The sequence below is a fragment of the Rutidosis leptorrhynchoides genome, chromosome 2 (assembly GCF_046630445.1).
Source record: "Rutidosis leptorrhynchoides isolate AG116_Rl617_1_P2 chromosome 2, CSIRO_AGI_Rlap_v1, whole genome shotgun sequence".
NCBI lineage: Eukaryota > Viridiplantae > Streptophyta > Magnoliopsida > Asterales > Asteraceae > Rutidosis > Rutidosis leptorrhynchoides.
Window position 1 is genome coordinate 569,516,127 of NC_092334.1, and position 20,757 is coordinate 569,536,883.

Below are 20,757 nucleotides of genomic sequence, written 5' to 3' on the forward strand. Positions count from 1 at the left end.
AAACTCTAAATATTTCGGGATGAGAATACATGTATTTTATGTTTTACGATATGGACACAAGTAACTGAAAAATATATTCTACGTTGAGTTGTACCACTGGCATACTTCCCTGTAGCTTGGTAACTATTATTTACAGCGGTATTGTAAACGCGAATCCTGTTGATAGATCTATCGGGCCTGACAACCCCAACCGGACTGGACAACCAGTATTCAACGGTTGCACAGTACTTCGTTTCGTGACTACACTTGGTACAGTGTAGTAAGATTTCATAATAAAGGGAATATGCGACGTGATTAAATGTTAAGTATGGTTACCAAGTGCTCAACCACTTAGAATATTTTTATTAAAATGTTTATATATGAAATCTTGTGTTCCATAGTTATAACGCTGCTAGCATCAAACCTATATATCTCACCAACTTTATGTTGACGTTTTAAAGCATGTTATTCTCAGGTACGAATTAAGTCTTCCGCTGTGCATTTGCTCATTTTAAGGACATTACTTGGAGTCGATCATTGCAATGGGACCAGATGTTGATGATTTCGTCCAGGAGGATAAGGACGGGTTGTTACATGTGGTATCAGAGCGGTGGTCTTAGTGAACCAGGTCTCCCATTAGTGTGTCTAACTGGTAGTTGTTAGGATACATTAGTGAGTCTGGACTTTGACCGTGTTTACATGTCAAAAGTTTTGCTTATCATATCTAGTCGGAAACCATCTGCTTATCATCCTTAGGGAATTGTCTGCTTATCATTCTTTAGTCTAGACACGTCTTACTGCATTTAGTGCATCGATAGTGTATAGACAAAATTCATATCTTAGCGCATCTGTAGACTTGCTTGTCATATGCCGTAAGTTCCTCTGTAGGCTACGAAATCTTTAGTATTATAGATATTCTATGAAGTTAGAATATCATCCTATATTCGAAAATCATTTCACATCAAAGATTCTTCTCAAATTGCTCTCTTGGCGATGAACCTGAAAGCACTTACCGGCGAACCTGTTCGAGAAACCATTTACCCTCTCATTTCTAGAGTATCCTGTCACGATTATATATTATCCTATATTTGAATCTTACTCACCCGCTCCTTTCAATCGTCAATCATAATATAAGAAGTTAACGAACTACGTGCTCGAGTAATGACTTTGGAAAAATCTGGTGCGGAGGTTACAAACACCAGCAACAGCACCAGCAGCATAAACCGTACCACCATCATCAACGCCGACAATACTCTTATCACCCCAACCACAATCACGTCATAAATCTCAACGTCACTATCTGTACCTCGGATATCAACATCATACGCCTCACTATCATCATCGGTACTTCAAGTATAATCCTTGTTTTACATATCGTTCTACATCGATTAATTTCGTTCTACGTATTGTTCTACCTCATTTACCTTCGTCCGACATGGCAATTATGTAATCTCTAAAGTTTTAGAGATCATGTAATCAAGTGCTAACAATAAATCAAATGAGTATAAAATCTTATTGACTCATTAAATCCATAATTTCATCTGAAGAAAATATATATGCAAGTATATTTTCATAAAGATCGTAATTAAAAATTCTTTCGTACAAATTGTTAATGATGAAAATATTTTAACGGGTGGGTAGTACCCAAGGAATATTTAAAATTCACATTAACAAGTTACGCTGTACATTCTTCCCAATCTGATTCAACGGTCATTTACTATCCTACTTACAATCACCGATATACGTATCCGTTCATTTCAGAATAATCATTTCCATTCAAATTTCATATTTGGATTTTTACCTATCCGAATCTAACAAGTGGCATAAAGAAGAAAACATTAGACAAATTAAAAATTGTTAGAAACACACGAATTAACTAATTAAAAATCAGTTAAGGATTCCACGCTAACTGTTCCGGCTAACTGTTCCCAGCTAACTGATTAACATTTAATTTATCGCAATTTACATTCTCGCAATTTTATTTATCGTCATTTAAATTCTGTTATTTACTTTTACGCACTTTAAACGGGACACGTATGCAAGGTTTCGACTTATCATATCGACCCATCTATATATATATTTCGGAACAACCATAGACACTCTATATGTGAAGGTGGGAGTTGGCTATACAGGGTCGGAGTTGATTCCAAAATATATATATACTTTGAGTTGTGATCGACACCGAGACCGGTACACGGGTCACGATACGTATTAATTATGTATATTAAATTATATATGAATATATTGAACTGTTGAACTGTTGGACTATTGGACAATCGCACTATTAGACTGCCAACTTTGGGACAATTAAAATGAATTAAAATGTTGATTATAACATATGAAATTAGACAATTCTTCAAGTTTGCCACTTGATTCTATCCTAAAACCTCATTTGTACATTGACAATTACAAATCGCGTTCAGATCTTTCACGATTCTTGAAAACACCTCGGTCGAGAAGTTGAACCAGCTGCACCTCATCTATGGAAGAAAGATTCATGCATACAGTTATGCACCTGAAAAATTTTCGAAACCGAAGTTATAGTTAAAACCTATCCGCGTCGAATTCCTTATCATTCATTAGCAAAAACAACTTTACAATTCCTTTTCAAAGTAGCCAATTTTGTCACATCTTCAGCAAGTTAACTTCGACTTCTCAGTAAGACTAGTCTTATTATCACCTCAATATATATATGATATCCTTTCGCCGTTGTTACCAGAGAATCTTTTATATCCCACGACATCATCAGCAGATATACCAGCAGCTAGTTATCTCTTCGGCGGAATCCGCAATTAGTATTTTGAAAATCTCGTAGAACTTCTCCAGTTATACTGAAAACGTCTATCCCTAAGAGTTATATATTTCGAATGTGAAGTTTCTGAAAAACACCCTGGACCATGAACTAGTTTTCAAAATGCTGATGAAGCAGCAAAAACGGTAAACAACTTTAATGGTCAAAAATTTACGATGAAGTACAATATGTTGGAAAAGCCCAGAAAAAGAGAAGGGTTGAAACTGGAAAACGGATTAAGCAAAGTATGAAGGAGACCGTGGACAAATCATGAAAACTAAACCCGACCTCAAAGGATTCAAATGATTCAGCGCCTGCTGAAATCGTTAATAAGAACCTTATTCATTATCCTAAACCTTTCCGGATGATATTCTCCATCATCATCTTATTTTAGATATTATAAAATATCTTCCTATCTTCCGTTATACATATTCTCCATATTTCTGGAAATATTTTCACAATTACTCTCATCTGATATCACGTATTTCTCTGTAACATCTGTGTTACAACATAAAAGAAACTGTGTTAGTTTCTAAGTTCTAAAATCTTCGAGTTTAAAATATGAATGTTTTTGAAGTAGTGTTGAGAACTGATGTATGAATTAGTATAATATAATGAAACTTGATCAACTTCATTATATTACAGTAAGTCATGTTAAGTTTCTAATGGAATGTGATGATTCACAGTACCATCATCATGTGCCATGTTACACGGCTCGTACATTCTATCTAATCCCCAAACAAATTAGGAACATATCGTTTTGATAATTCTATCTTTTCCAGGATATTCTGGTAATTGGTCAAATCAAAATTTTGCCATTACCATTTCTTTCTAGGAGCATTAGCTATGTTCATACCTACGAATTTCGGATCATTACTCGCTTGACTTGAGGACGGGAAGAAGAAACGAAGGGACAATGTCTCGAAATAGAAATTGGAGTATAAATCGCAGCAAATAGAAGATGTGGAGAATAAGGAAACGGAGGAGATAGATTTATAGTGAAATATCCGACAGGGAAATCAAAACAGATTGCCACATTAAATCAAAGAAGATTCTGATCCCTAAAGAGCCAAATCTTGTTACATAAGATTTTCTTTAAATCCCTTAAATTCTGGAAATTAATCCTAATCACGTCATCGGTTAAAACAATTCCATAATCACTCATTTCATTCTTTTGTGATAGCTTCACTCGTGCGCTTCACATGATCGAATCCTTTTATCCATATCCTTCAATAATGATAAAACTCCGTTATCACCTCATATTCATCAAAAAAAAAAAAAAAAAAAAAAAAAAAAAACATTCCTATTGTTATTTATGACAACCTCTACCAAATTTCGGGGACGAAATTTCTTTAACGGGTGGGTACTGTAGCGACCCGGAAATTTCTGACCAAATTTAAACCCTAATCTCTATATGTTTCCGACACGATAAGCAAAAACCTTAATGTGAGTCTAGAAAGTTTGAAATCTATATTCGGATAATCAGATACCCTTTGACCATGCCTGACGATTCACGAACAACAGAATGTAAATGGATATGTAAATTAAATATATATATATATATCTATATATTTACATATATATTATAAACTGATAAAATGATATGCGGTGTAGTTGATGAAATTATAAATGAAGGTAGTTCACAATTTAAAAATAACAACTTGTTAGGTAATAAATATATATATTTAATATTTCAAATTTACATTCAAAACTTTGAGCACAATAATTAGAAATACTAGCTTTATTATTTCAACGAAACTAAAAACGAAATAAATATATATATTAACCATGGTAGATTACTATATGTAATATATGTATAATATCGATATGTGATTATTATTATGAGTAAATTTAATTATTTGAACATAATACAATCTATTGTTTTTATCATCTATAATATTAGTATTTCTATTATTATTATTATAGGTGTTTCTATTTTCATTAAACAATATTATTATTATTATTAATTAGTATTAGTATTATTACTATTAATATGTTTATTAATTATTAATACTTATTAATTATCTTATAAAAAAAAGATATATACGCTTATCAGACCAAACAAAAAAAAAAAAATCTGTCTTCATCACTTTATTTCCTGTTTTCATGTGACAATCTGTCGACCACATCTCATCTATAAAACAGCATTTGAATCAATCATTTATCCGAAAATCCAGCAATTTCTTATTCCATTCGTTTTAAAAAAAAAAAAAGAAAAAGAAAATTATCACAGCTCGTATCTCTGTATTCCATCTTTTTGAGCATATTTTGATTTCGAACAAATTCTCCAAATCTATAAATGCAGAAAGTTTCTAATTCATGTCTTAAATCTTTCCTCAAAATCTCAAGTTTCACTTCTCAATATTGAGTACGAATTTGTCAGTCAAAGTTCTAATCTTGAAAAGTCAAACTTTATGTTCATCGCGAAATTTGTAATCGTGTTGGAGTTTTTGGTTAAAAGGACGATTTCAATAGTTTATAGATATGATTTACAAACTATTTCATGAAGAAAGCTTGATCTAAAACACACTTAAAATCAAAATTTGATTTTTTTTTTCTTTTTTTTCGAACAGCAGCGTGGCTGCTTTCTTTTTTTTTTTTTTTTTATTTTTTTTTTGTTAATTAAAGCCCTCCTTCCTAGCTCTCTGTTCGTGTACAAGTCTTAAACAAAACCACAATCGTTTTTTTTTTTTTTATGATATTAACCTACCCCGGTCATTTTGATTATGGTGAGGAAGAAGAAGAAACTAAGACAGAAAGATAAGTATTAATTAGATTAAGGAAGGGAATAAATAAGATAAGTGAGCGACAGAGAAGTGGTATAGAAGGGGACTGATAACCGAGAGACCCTGGGTTCGAATCCAGGCGCTGCAAACAATTTTTTTTTTATATAAAGGAAGCTATCTTGGGCCTTTGGGCTTGGATATTATATTTTGGGCCTGTTTCAAATAAAATTGGATTAGGCTTAAATTAAAGATGGGTTGCAAGTATTAAAGCTATTGAACTAATACTAAGCCCACTTGTTTTAAGGTATAAACTTATTATTATTATTATTATTATTATTATTATTATTATTATTATTATTATTATTAAAATAGATTATTATTATTATTAGTATTATTAAACTTATAATCATCATTTTTTTATTTAAAAGTATCATTTATATTAAAATTATCATTTTCATCATTAATATTAATACTATTATTTTTAACTCTATTATCATTATTATTACTATTATTATCATTATCATTATTAATATTATCTTAGTATTTTTATAACTTTAACAAACAAACAAATTATATATATATACACAAAAATATATTTAATACATATAACGTAACAAAATTAATATTTTTTTTATTTATGTAAATATATAAAATAATTATATGAAACATATAGGTTAATAATATAAAAATAACATAATAAATAAATTTATATATATATGTATATACCCTTGTTCAATTACAATAATATGTGTTAATATAACTGATATAGGTTCTTGAATCCGAGGCCAACCTTATACGTGTTCAATGATGTTATATGTATTTTTACTACAAAATACATTAGGTGAGTATATAGTCCCACTTTTAAACTCTAAATATTTCGGGATGTGAATACATGTATTTTATGTTTTACGATATGGACACAAGTAACTGAAAAATATATTCTACGTTGAGTTGTACCACTGGCATACTTCCCTGTAGCTTGGTAACTATTATTTACAGCGGTATTGTAAACGCGAATCCTGTTGATAGATCTATCGGGCCTGACAACCCCAACCGGACTGGACGACCAGTATTCAACGGTTGCACAATACTTCGTTTCGTGACTACACTTGGTACAGTGTAGTAAGATTTCATAATAAAGGGAATATGCGACGTGATTAAATGTTAAGTATGGTTACCAAGTGCTCAACCACTTAGAATATTTTTATTAAAATGTTTATATATGAAATCTTGTGTTCCATAGTTATAACGCTGCTAGCATCAAACCTATATATCTCACCAACTTTATGTTGACGTTTTAAAGCATGTTATTCTCAGGTACGAATTAAGTCTTCCGCTGTGCATTTGCTCATTTTAAGGACATTACTTGGAGTCGATCATTGCAATGGGACCAGATGTTGATGATTTCGTCCAGGAGGATAAGGACGGGTTGTTACAATATATATGTCATCATATAGTTTTTACAAGTTTTAACGTTCGTGAATCACCGGTCAACTTGGGTGGTCAATTGTCTATATGAAACATATTTCAATTAATCAAGTCTTAACAAGTTTGATTGCTTAACATGTTGGAAACATTTAATCATGTAAATATCAATCTCAATTAATATATATAAACATGGAAAAGTTCGGGTCACTACAGAATGAAACCACGCTCTAAAAGTTCTTGTAATTGGCTTTGCAATTCTTTCATCTCGCTGGGTGCGAGTCTGTAAGGAGCACGAGCTATTGGTGCAGCTCCTGGTACAAGATCTATTTGAAATTCAACGGATCGATGTGGGGGTAATCCCGGTAATTCTTTCGGAAATACATCGGGAAATTCTTTTGTAATGGGAACATCATTGATGCTCTTTTCTTCAGTTTGTACTTTCTCGACGTGTGCTAGAACAGCATAGCAACCTTTTCTTATTAGTTTTTGTGCCTTCAAATTACTAATAAGATGTAGCTTCGTGTTGCCCTTTTCTCCGTACACCATTAAGGGTTTTCCTTTTTCTCGTATAATGCGAATTGCATTTTTGTAACAAACGATCTCTGCTTTCACTTCTTTCAACCAGTCCATACCGATTATCACATCAAAACTCCCTAACTCTACTGGTATCAAATCAATCTTAAATGTTTCGCTAACCAGTTTAATTTCTCGATTCCGACATATATTATCTGCTGAAATTAATTTACCATTTGCTAATTCGAGTAAAAATTTACTATCCAAAGGCGTCAATGGACAACTTAATTTAGAACAAAAATCTCTACTCATATAGCTTCTATCCACACCCGAATCAAATAAAACGTAAGCAGATTTATTGTCAATAAGAAACGTACCCGTAACAAGCTCCGGGTCTTCCTGTGCCTCTGCCGCATTAATATTGAAAACTCTTCCGCGGCCTTGTCCATTCGTGTTCTCCTGGTTCGGGCAATTTCTAATAATGTGGCCCGGTTTTCCACATTTATAACAAACTACATTGGCATAACTTGCTCCGACACTACTTGCTCCGCCATTACTCGTTCCGACACCATTTGTTCCTTTCGTTCTATTAACCACTGGTCCGTAGACCTCACACTTCGCCGCGCTATGACCATTTCTTTTACACTTGTTGCAAAATTTGGGGCAGAACCCCGAGTGATACTTTTCACACCTTTGGCATAGCTGCTTCTGATTGTTGTTGTTGTTGCAGTTATTATTGTTGTTGGGATGATTGTTGTAGTTGCTGTTGTTGTTGTTGTTGTTGTTGTAGTTGGGCTGTTTGTTGTAGTTGCGATTGATATTGCGATTGTTGGGATAATTGTTGCAATTATTGTTGTAATTGCTATTGTTGTTGTATTGGTGATTCTTATCACCGTTTTCCTCCCACTTTCTTTTGACTTGCTTCACATTGGCCTCTTCAGCAGTCTGTTCTTTAATTCTTTCTTCAATCTGGTTCACTAGTTTGTGAGCCATTCTACATGCCTGTTGTATGGAGGCGGGCTCGTGTGAACTTATATCTTCTTGGACTCTTTCCGGTAATCCTTTCACAAACGCGTCGATCTTCTCTTCCTCATCTTCGAATGCTCCCGGACACAATAGGCACAATTCTGTGAATTGTCTTTCGTACGTGGTAATATCAAATCCTTGGTTTCGTAACCCTCTAAGTTCTATCTTGAGCTTATTGACCTCGGTTCTGGGACGGTACTTCTCATTCATCAAGTGCTTGAATGCTGACCACGGTAGTGCGTACGCATCGTCTTGTCCCACTTGCTCTAGATAGGTATTCCACCATGTTAACGCAGAACCTGTGAAGGTATGCGTAGCGTACTTCACTTTGTCCTCTTCAGTACACTTACTTATGGCAAACACCGATTCGACCTTCTCGGTCCACCGTTTCAATCCGATCGGTCCTTCGGTTCCATCAAATTCCAAAGGTTTGCAGGCAGTGAATTCTTTGTAGATGCATCCTACATGATTTCCTGTACTGCTAGATCCAAGGTTATTGTTGGTATGTAGCGCAGCCTGTACTGCGGCTATGTTTGAAGCTAGAAAAGTACGGAATTCCTCTTCATTCATATTCACGGTGTGTCGAGTAGTCGGTGCCATTTCCTTCAAAATAGTCAAATGGAAAAAGTTAATCATACAGAATATTAAGAGTAGTTAATACTATTTCGTAGCATAATATGAACTCATTTATAAAAGCTTTTTCTTCATATTAGCATTTTATAAGTTTAAATTCGGGTAGTACCTACCCGTTAAGTTCATACTTAGTAGCTAATATACAATTCAACTACTACAATTCTATATGAAAAACTGATTATAATAATATTTCGCGTTCAAACTTTTACACAATATTTTACAAACTTACAATACCGCTTATTTTACATATAGCATGAAATATTGCACACAATAAATTTGATACAAGATGGTTGTGAAGATAATTCTAGCTAGTACACAAGTCGTTCAGCAAAGGCAATAAAGACACGTAATTCATACGTCCAGAAACAAGTCATGCATTCTGGTTTTACTAGGATTACTTCCCATCCTTGGTCTTGTGGAACATAACCGTTATGGCCGTTGATAAGACAGCGTGTTGTAACGTCATCAAAGGGACGAGGGTTACGTAATGTCCAACAGTCCCGTAACAACATAAAAACCTCATTTCTTACCCCAATTACCGACTCCGTCACTTGTGGGAACGTTTTGTTTAATAGTTGTAGCCCAATGTTCTTGTTCTCACTTTGGTGAGAAGCGAACATTACTAATCCGTAAGCATAACATGCTTCTTTATGTTGCATGTTAGCCGCTTTTTCTAAATCACGAAGTCCAATATTCGGATATATTAAGTCAAAATAATTTCTTAACCCATTGCGTAAAATAGCATTTGGGTTCCCCGCAATATATGTGTCAAAGTAAACACATCGTAACTTATGGATTTCCCAATGTGATATCCCCCATCTTTCGAACGAAAGCCTTTTATAAACCAAGGCATTCTTGGAACGTTCTTCGAATGTCTTACAAACTGATCTCGCCTTAAATAGTTGTGCCGAAGAATTTTGACCGACTCTAGACAAGATTTCATCAATCATGTCTCCGGGTAGGTCTCTTAAAATATTGGGTTGTCTATCCATTTTGTGTTTTTATACTGTAAAATAGACAAGAGTTAGATTCATAAAAAAAATACTTATTAATACAAGCAAATTTTACATATATCTTAAAGCATAAGCACACTATATTATATATATTACACCACACGAATACAACTATCTTATTCCGACTCGCTTGTTTCTTCTTCTTCGGTTTTGGTTTGTTTTGCCAAGTTTCTAGGGATATATGATGTTCTCCTAAATCCAAGGTACATTGGACCATTCAAGATTATAGATCGTGTCGGACCAGTAGCTTACCAACTGGAGCTACCTCAACAACTCGCGACTGTACATAACACTTTCCACGTCTCAAATTTGAAGAAATGTTTTGCTAAAGAAGATCTCACTATTCCGTTGGACGAAATCCAAATCAATGAAAAACTTCAATTCATTGAAGAACCCGTCGAAATAATGGATCGTGAGGTTAAGAGACTTAAACAAAACAAGATACCGATTGTTAAGGTTCGATGGAATGCTTGTAGAGGACCCGAGTTCACCTGGGAGCGTGAAGATCAAATGAAGAAGAAATACCCGCATTTATTTCCAGAAGATACGTCAACACCTCCAACTGCTTAAAATTTCGGGACGAAATTTATTTAACGAGTAGGTACTGTAGTGACCCGAACTTTTCCATGTTTATATATATATTAAATGAAATTGTTATTTACATGATTAAGTGTTTCCAACATATTAAGCAATCAAACTTGTTAAGACTTGATTAATTGAAATAGGTTTCATATAGACAATTGACCACCCAAGTTGACCGGTGATTCACGAACGTTAAAACTTGTAAAAACTATACGATGACATATATATGGTTATATATATAGTTAACATGATTTTATTATAAGTATGTATCTCATTAGGTATTTTAACAATGAGTTATATACATAAAAATGAGACTATTAATTTAAGAAACTCGAAAACGATATATATAACGATTATCGTTATAACAATGTCTTACTAGGTACATATGAATCATATTAATGAAATGTCCCGTTCTTATTGATTAAAAACGTTCCATATTAATTGATTTCGTTGCGAGGTTTTGACCTCTATATGAGACGTTTTTCAAAGACTGCATTCATTTTAAAACAAACCATAACCTTTATTTCATCAATAAAGGTTTAAAAAGCTTTACGTAGATTATCAAATAATGATAATCTAAAATATCCTGTTTACACACGACCATTACATAATGGTTTACAATACAAATATGTTACAACAAAATAAGTTTCTTGAATGCAGTTTTTACACAATATCATACAAGCATGGACTCCAAATCTCGTCCTTATTTAAGTATGCGACAGCGGAAGCTCTTAATAATCACCTGAGAATAAACATGCTTAAAACGTCAACAAAAATGTTGGTGAGTTATAGGTTTAACCTATATATATCAAATCATAATAATAGACCACAAGATTTCATATTTCAATACACATCCCATACATAGAGATAAAAATCATTCATATGGTGAACACCTGGTAACCGACATTAACAAGATGCATATATAAGAATATCCCCATCATTCCGGGACACCCTTCGGATATGATATAAATTTCGAAGTACTAAAGCATCCGGTACTTTGGATGGGGTTTATTAGGCCCAATAGATCTATCTTTAGGATTCGCGTCAATTAGGGTGTCTGTTCCCTAATTCTTAGATTACCAGACTTAATAAAAAGGGGCATATTCGATTTCGATAATTCAACCATAGAATGTAGTTTCACGTACTTGTGTCTATTTTGTAAATCATTTATAAAACCTGCATGTATTCTCATCCCAAAAATATTAGATTTTAAAAGTGGGACTATAACTCACTTTCACATATTTTTACTTCATCGGGAAGTAAGACTTGGCCACTGGTTGATTCACGAACCTATAACAATATATACATATATATCAAAGTATGTTCAAAATATATTTACAACACTTTTAATATATTTTGATGTTTTAAGTTTATTAAGTCAGCTGTCCTAGTTTGTAGCCTACAACTAGTTGTCCACAGTTAGATGTACAGAAATAAATTGATAAATATTATCTTGAATCAATCCACGACCCAGTGTATACGTATCTCAGTATTGATCACAACTCAAACTATATATTTTTTGGAATCAACCTCAACCCTGTATAGCTAACTCCAATATTCACATATAGAGTGTCTATGGTTGTTCCGAAATATATATAGATGTGTCGACATGATAGGTCGAAACATTGTATACGTGTCTATGGTATCTCAAGATTACATAATATACAATACAAGTTGATTAAGTTATGGTTGGAATAGATTTGTTACCAATTTTCACGTAGCTAAAATGAGAAACATTATCCAATCTTGTTTTACCCATAACTTCTTCATTTTAAATCCGTTTTGAGTGAATCAAATTGCTATGGTTTCATATTGAACTCTATTTTATGAATCTAAACAGAAAAAGTATAGGTTTATAGTCGGAAAAATAAGTTACAAGTCATTTTTGTAAAGGTAGTCATTTCAGTCGAAAGAACGACGTCTAGATGACCATTTTAGAAAACATACTTCCACTTTGAGTTTAACCATAATTTTTGGATATAGTTTCATGTTCATAATAAAAATCATTTTCTCAGAATAACAACTTTTAAATCAAAGTTTATCATAGTTTTTAATTAACTAACCCAAAACAGCCCGCGGTGTTACTACGACTGCGTAAATCCGGTTTTACGGTGTTTTTCGTGTTTCCAGGTTTTAAATCATTAAGTTAGCATATCATATAGATATATAACATGTGTTTAGTTGATTTTAAAAGTCAAGTTAGAAGGATTAACTTTTGTTTGCGAACAAGTTTAGAATTAACTAAACTATGTTCTAGTGATTACAAGTTTAAACCTTCGAATAAGATAGCTTTATATGTATGAATCGAATGATGTTATGAACATCATTACTACCTTAAGTTCCTTGGATAAACCTACTGGAAAAGAGAAAAATGGATCTAGCTTCAACGGATCCTTGGATGGCTCGAAGTTCTTGAAGCAGAATCATGACACGAAAACAAGTTCAAGTAAGATCATCACTTGAAATAAGATTGTTATAGTTATAGAAATTGAACCAAAGTTTGAATATAATTATTACCTTGTATTAGAATGATAACCTACTGTAAGAAACAAAGATTTCTTGAGGTTGGATGATCACCTTACAAGATTGGAAGTGAGCTAGCAAACTTGAAAGTATTCTTGATTTTATGTAACTAGAACTTGTAGAATATATGAAGAACACTTAGAACTTGAAGATAGAACTTGAGAGAGATCAATTAGATGAAGAAAATTGAAGAATGAAAATCTTTGTAGGTGTTTTTGGTCGTTGATGTATGGATTAGATATAAAGGATATGTAATTTTGTTTTCATGTAAATAAGTCATGAATGATTACTCATATTTTTGTAATTTTATGAGATATTTCATGCTAGTTGCCAAATGATAGTTCCCACATGTGTTAGGTGACTCACATGGGCTGCTAAGAGCTGATCATTGGAGTGTATATACCAATAGTACATACATCTAAAAGCTGTGTATTGTACGAGTACGAATACGGGTGCATACGAGTAGAATTGTTGATGAAACTGAACGAGGATGTAATTGTAAGCATTTTTGTTAAGTAGAAGTATTTTGATAAGTGTATTGAAGTCTTTCAAAAGTGTATAAATACATATTAAAACACTACATGTATATACATTTTAACTGAGTCGTTAAGTCATCGTTAGTCGTTACATGTAAGTGTTGTTTTGAAACCTTTAGGTTAACGATCTTGTTAAATGTTGTTAACCCAATGTTTATAATATCAAATGAGATTTTAAATTATTATATTATCATGATATTATCATGTATGAATATCTCTTAATATGATATATATACATTAAATGTCTTTACAACGATAATTGTTACATATATGTCTCGTTTAAAAATCATTAAGTTAGTAGTCTTGTTTTTACATATGTAGTTCATTATTAATATACTTAATGATATGTTTACTTATCATAGTATCATGTTAACTATATATATATCCATATATATGTCATTATATAGTTTTTACAAGTTTTAACGTTCGTGAATCACCGGTCAACTTGGGTGATCAATTGTCTATATGAAACATATTTCAATTAATCAAGTCTTAACAAGTTTGATTGCTTAACATGTTGAAAACATTTAATCATGTAAATATCAATCTCAATTAATATATATAAACATGGAAAAGTTCGGGTCACTACAATTAAGATATTGATACACATGGTTAATTATGTTAAATGATAAGTAAATATATTATTAAGTGTATTAACAATGAAATACATATGTAAAAATAAGACTACTAACTTAATGATTTCGAAACGAGACATATATGTAACGATTATCATTGTAACGACATTTAACTGTATATATATCATACTAAGATATATTATATATCATAATATCATGATAATATAACAATTTAACATCTCATTTGTTATAATAAACAATGGGTTAACAACATTCAACAAGATCGTTAACCTAAAGGTTTCAAAACAACATTTACATGTAACGACTAACGATGACTTAACGACTCAGTTAAAATGTATATACATGTAGTGTTTTAATATGTATTCATACACTTTTGAAAGACTTCAAGACACTTATCAAAATACTTCTACTTAACAAAAATGCTTACAATTACATCCTCGTTCAGTTTCATCAACAATTCTACTCGTATGCACCCGTATTCGTACTCGTACAATACACAGCTTTTAGATGTATGTACTATTGGTATATACACTCCAATGATTAGCTCTTAGCAGCCCATGTGAGTCACCTAACACATGTGGGAACCATCATTTGGCAACTAGCATAAAATATCTCATAAAATTACAAAAATATGAGTAATCATTCATGACTTATTTACATGAAAACAAAATTACATATCCTTTATATCTAATCCATACACCAACGACCAAAAACACCTACAAACACTTTCATTCTTCAATTTTCTTCATCTAATTGATCTCTCTCAAGTTCTATCTTCAAGTTCTAAGTGTTCTTCATAAATTCCAAAAGTTCTAGTTTCATAAAATCAAGAATACTTCCAAGATTGCAAGTTTACTTCCAAGTTTTCTAAATCCATTCCAAGTAATCATCCAAGATCAAGAAACCATATGAATGATTTTTATCTCTATATATGGGATGTGTATTGAAATATGAAATCTTGTGGTTTATTGTTATGATTTGATAAATATAGGTTAAACCTATAACTCACCAACATTTTTGTTGACGTTTAAAGCATGTTTATTCTCAGGTGAATACTAAGAGCTTCCACTGTTGCATACTTAAATAAGGACAAGATTTGGATTCCATGTTTGTATGATATTGTGTAAAAACTGCATTCAAGAAACTGATTTCGATGTAACATATTTGTATTGTAAACCATTATGTAATGGTCGTGTGTAAACAGGATATTTTAGATTATCATTATTTGATAATCTACGTAAAGCTTTTTAAACCTTTATTTATGAAATAAAGGTTATGGTTTGTTTTAAAAATGAATGCAGTCTTTGAAAAAACCTCTCATATAGAGGTCAAAACCTCTCAACGAAATAAATTAATATGGAACGTTTTTAATCAATAAGAACGGGACATTTCAATAAGAACGGGACATTTGGGTAATAGTTGATCGTCTCACCAAATCAGCACACTTCCTGCCAATAAGAGAAGATGACAAGATGGATACGTTAGCACGACTGTATTTGAAGGAAGTCGTCTCCAGACATGGAATACCAATCTCTATTATCTCTGATAGGGATGGCAGATTTATTTCAAGATTCTGGCAGACATTACAGCAAGCATTAGGAACTCGTCTAGACATGAGTACTGCCTATCATCCACAAACTGATGGGCAGAGCGAAAGGACGATACAAACGCTTGAAGACATGCTACGAGCATGTGTTATTGATTTCGGAAACAGTTGGGATCGACACCTACCGTTAGCAGAATTTTCCTACAACAACAGTTATCATTCTAGTATTGAGATGGCGCCGTTTGAGGCACTTTATGGTAGAAAGTGCAGGTCTCCGATTTGTTGGAATGAAGTGGGGGATAGATAGATTACGGGTCCGGAGATAATACAAGAAACTACCGAGAAAATCATCCAAATTCAACAAAGATTGAAAACCGCCCAGAGTCGACAAAAGAGCTACGCGGACAGTAAAAGAAAAGATATAGAGTTTGAAATTGTAGAAATGGTCATGCTTAAGGTTTCACCTTGGAAAGGCGTTGTTCGATTTGGTAAACGGGGGAAACTAAATCCAAGGTACATTGGACCATTCAAGATTATAGATCGTGTCGGACCAGTAGCTTACCAACTGGAGCTACCTCAACAACTCGCGGCTGTACATAACACTTTTCACGTCTCAAATTTGAAGAAATGTTTTGCTAAAGAAGATCTCACTATTCCGTTGGACGAAATCCAAATCAATGAAAAACTTCAATAAAAATCACCCTTTAATTTTCTTTATTCATCTTTCTGTTTACATGTGAATTTATGTCAACCACTATCAATCAATCGATACATGCTACTGTACTTAATTGAAAACTTTTCTAACTACTTTTGTTCTTTCACTACACTATCTCTATCCCATATTCATATCTGCATTATATATTACTCACAGACATATAGATACGGAGGGTATTCACAACATAACCAAAAACCATATTCATCAAACATATATCATCACTTTCGGACAACCATTTGATCCACCAACATCTCACCATCTTTGAACCGTAAACACCTGCAATTATTTTCCGATATCAACTTGAAGGATTGTTGTTATGATCACCCACAAAACTTGCTGCTATTCAGGTAATGCTCTTACCATATTGTGATTGATCATGGTGATAATACTCTATATTGGGGAGGACAAAGTTATGGTGTTATTTCTCCCGGTGAGAACCCAAAGAAACCTGGTGCACCTCATAACCTTCGATAGAATCAACTTGTCATCTCCATTAAACCCTCACCGGAACATTTTTATGTTGCTATGCGTGACCTACTACTCCTGCCTGTTCTATTTTCTGATCGAAACCCGACCACCATAATCTTCTCATCTTTATTTTCTATTTTGGCCTTTCGAGTACAACACCAACAACTCATTTACGACCACCATCATCCATCTCCTACAATTATGTCTACCTTCTCCAGAAACTTGACAACCCAACACCATTTTTTTTCCTTGCTTCGATCACTATGCAGCCGTAAACCATCACCACCCTCTCTTCTCTCTTTCTTTTACATATCTACATACATATACATGGTTTATATATATAACCACATATACTCAATCACCTCTTATTTTCCTGGAAACCAACAACATCACCACCATAAAACAGACGCTTGCGAACCCGTTTTGTTTCTGCTGTTTTCTTTCTTTTTCGTAACCCACATACAACACCACAAGTTACAACCATAGTGAAACTGCTATATAAATTGTTCCCAGTTTTTTTTTTCTTCTTAAAAAAAAAAAAACAACGAGATACGTACAAAACAACTTGTTCGTGGAAAACAACTTGCGAATGGAGGGGATGTATAAAGTTTATTGGCTATGTTCGTGGAATCCAGCTGGAAGCCATATACCGAAATCCTTTTTAATTACTACTTGATTTTGTGGATCCAATTAATCAATTGGGCTGCTGTGTTTCGGGTTTTTATATGGGCCGAGTAACCTCTGTTGGGTCAAATAGTTCTCAGTTGGACTGCCAGGTTTCAATCAGACTGTTATGATTAGGCTTGTTGAGCCGAGGTCCAACTGGATTACTGTTGGACTGCTTTGATTTATAAAACCCAAACACCATCGACATAACATGGATGCTCCTGTTTTATGAAAGTGTTATTGGTCATAAAGAGTAAATGATGATTAGATGACAAAATAAAGATGATTATGATAAGTGATGATAATTAACGATGATGATGATGTTATGGTTTAATGATATGATTATGATGTTGGTTTCATTTAGATGAAATTGTGTTGAGGTTGTGAAGAAGATGAAAAACTGTTTATGATAGTTAAATACTTTAACCTGAGAACTAATACGAGAACGTATTGAATGGTTCCATGGTTCAGTGGGTGTTGTTAGTCGAAGGGTCGCGAGTTCGAACCATGCTTGTGACAAACTTATTTTTTTTAGGTATAATTACTTTCATATAAGTATTAATTATTATTATTATTATTATTATTATTCTTATTATTATTATTATTATTATTATTATTATTATCATTATTATTTTTATTATTATCAAAAGTACTAGTATTATTATTAGTATTATTATTAGTAGTATTATCATTATAAACAAAAATAACTTTTATTACTAATATTGATATTATGTTACCAAATAAATATTTCGTATATAAAAATATATTTTTAGTAATATTACATATAAGTAAGTATTAATCACATTAACATTTTTATATAGATATTCATATATATAACAAATTAAGTATTTTTAATATAATATTAACCAAATATATATTAATATAACTATATAAATATTAGTCATTATAAATGTATATACACAATTTAATATATATAATATAAGTTATAATATATGAAATTGTCCAATTACGATTATAGGTATTAATATATATATATATGAATGATATAGGTTTGTGAATCCGAGGTCAACCCTACACTTGTTAAATGACGTCATATGTATTTTTACTACAAAATACAGTATGGTGAGTTCATTTGATTCCCTTTTACTCTTTACATTTTTGGGACTGAGAATACATGTGCTACTTTTACAACTGCTTTATTAAATGTTTTTGAAATATATTTTGAACCGCGAATACATGAAATGCTTTTAAAAATGTTTGACCAGATAGACACAAGCAAAACATTCCTCGAATGAATTATTATGCAGCCAGAAGTTCTGCGGATTATTATTGAATTATGTGGACATGATAATTGCCACCGTTGAATTATGTGGACATGATAATTACCACCGTTGAATTATGTGGATATGATAATTGCCACCATTGAATTATGTGGACATGATAATTGCCACCAATTGATATGAATGTTATGTATCGAGAGAATGATTTTTATACACAGGTTATGTGTATTAGTTTTGTGTACGAGATATGTGTACGGTTACTATGATTTATGAAAATGGTTTCGTACACGAGAAAGATGTACTGTATTTAAAAGATATAGCATGTACATTACAGGTGGGTATAGGATTCAGGCCCATTTGTACCATGCAGCATTTAAATTTTGTGGTCTATCAAAATGATGAATTTTATTGTTTTATGATAAACCTATGAACTCACCAACCTTTTGATTGACACTTGAAAGCATGTTTATTCTCAGGTATGAAAGAAATCTTCCGCTGTGCATTTGCTCATATTATATGGAGTCGTTCATGGCATATAGAGGTCAGAACCTCGCAATGGGACCAACTGTTGAAGACTTCGTCCAGATGGATTAGGTCAGGTCGTTTCAGTGTCTCCGGACGCCACCTTTCAACCAATGCAGTAATTAGTGCATGATCTAACTTATGAAAACCGGTAGAGAAAACACCGGCTAACCCCGCTTGACGAATATAATTAAATACTCTTGCGTGTGTTTGTTGTCCTGGGAGCGTCTTAATATGATCTCAAAGAGCTTTATCAACTCTTCGCGCGTCCAACTGATTCCCAGCATCTGCACCCGAAAATATTTTAAATGATCGATTATGTCGTGTCGTTTGTAACCACAACAATTCGTTGTTTGGTGGTTGCTCTTTTACTTGTATTCCCGCCATTGCTTGATAATTTTATAGTGTAAATGTATGCTTGATAATTTTATAGTGTAAATGGGAATTTGTAAATGGTTGCTAGTTGTATGGGTTTAAGTAGGATGATAATATTCATTTTTTTTTTTTGTTACATGCATGTAAACAAAAATAATTCACTTAGACTATACTAGGGCTGACGCGTGGGTCCCGTTTTGTGGTGCATGCGATACCTCCACAAGGGGGTTCCGGGTTTCCCATATGCGGTACCTCCTCCTGTGCTCCATTCCGTGACTTTATACATGCGGTACCCCTTCACAAACTGTCCCACACAGCTTTTTAAGCTTTTTACATGTATTTTTTAGCATCCCGCTATTCCCAGATGCAGCACCCCCAGGGGCGAAAGTGTGTAGGGGCAGAGGAGGCGGCCGCCCCAAGTGAATTTTTTTTCAGTGTAAAAATTTTGGGTTTTTTGACTTTGCCCCCGTGGATTTTTTTTTTGCCCCAAAACCTACAAATTTTGCCCCAAAATCTACAAATTTTGCCCCAAATTCTCCAACTTTTGCCCCAAATTCTCCAACTTTTGCAACAAAATCTTCAAATTTTGCTCCAAAATCTCCAACTTTTGCCCCAAAATCTCCAACTTTTGTCAAAAAAAATTGCTACGGTTTAAAAAGTTTTTTTTGCTCCCGGTGAAAAAAAATTCTAGTTTCGGAGCACCCCCTTTTTTTTACCATCCCGCAACTCACACATACGGGTATACGTGTTTCATAAAAAAATTTGTTGACCATACGAGTATACCTACGGTTTTGGCAAAAAATTACCCGCACGGGAACATACCCAACTCAAATTCTCGGGCTTACTGAAAAACGCTGCGGCTAATTCATAAACCCCAA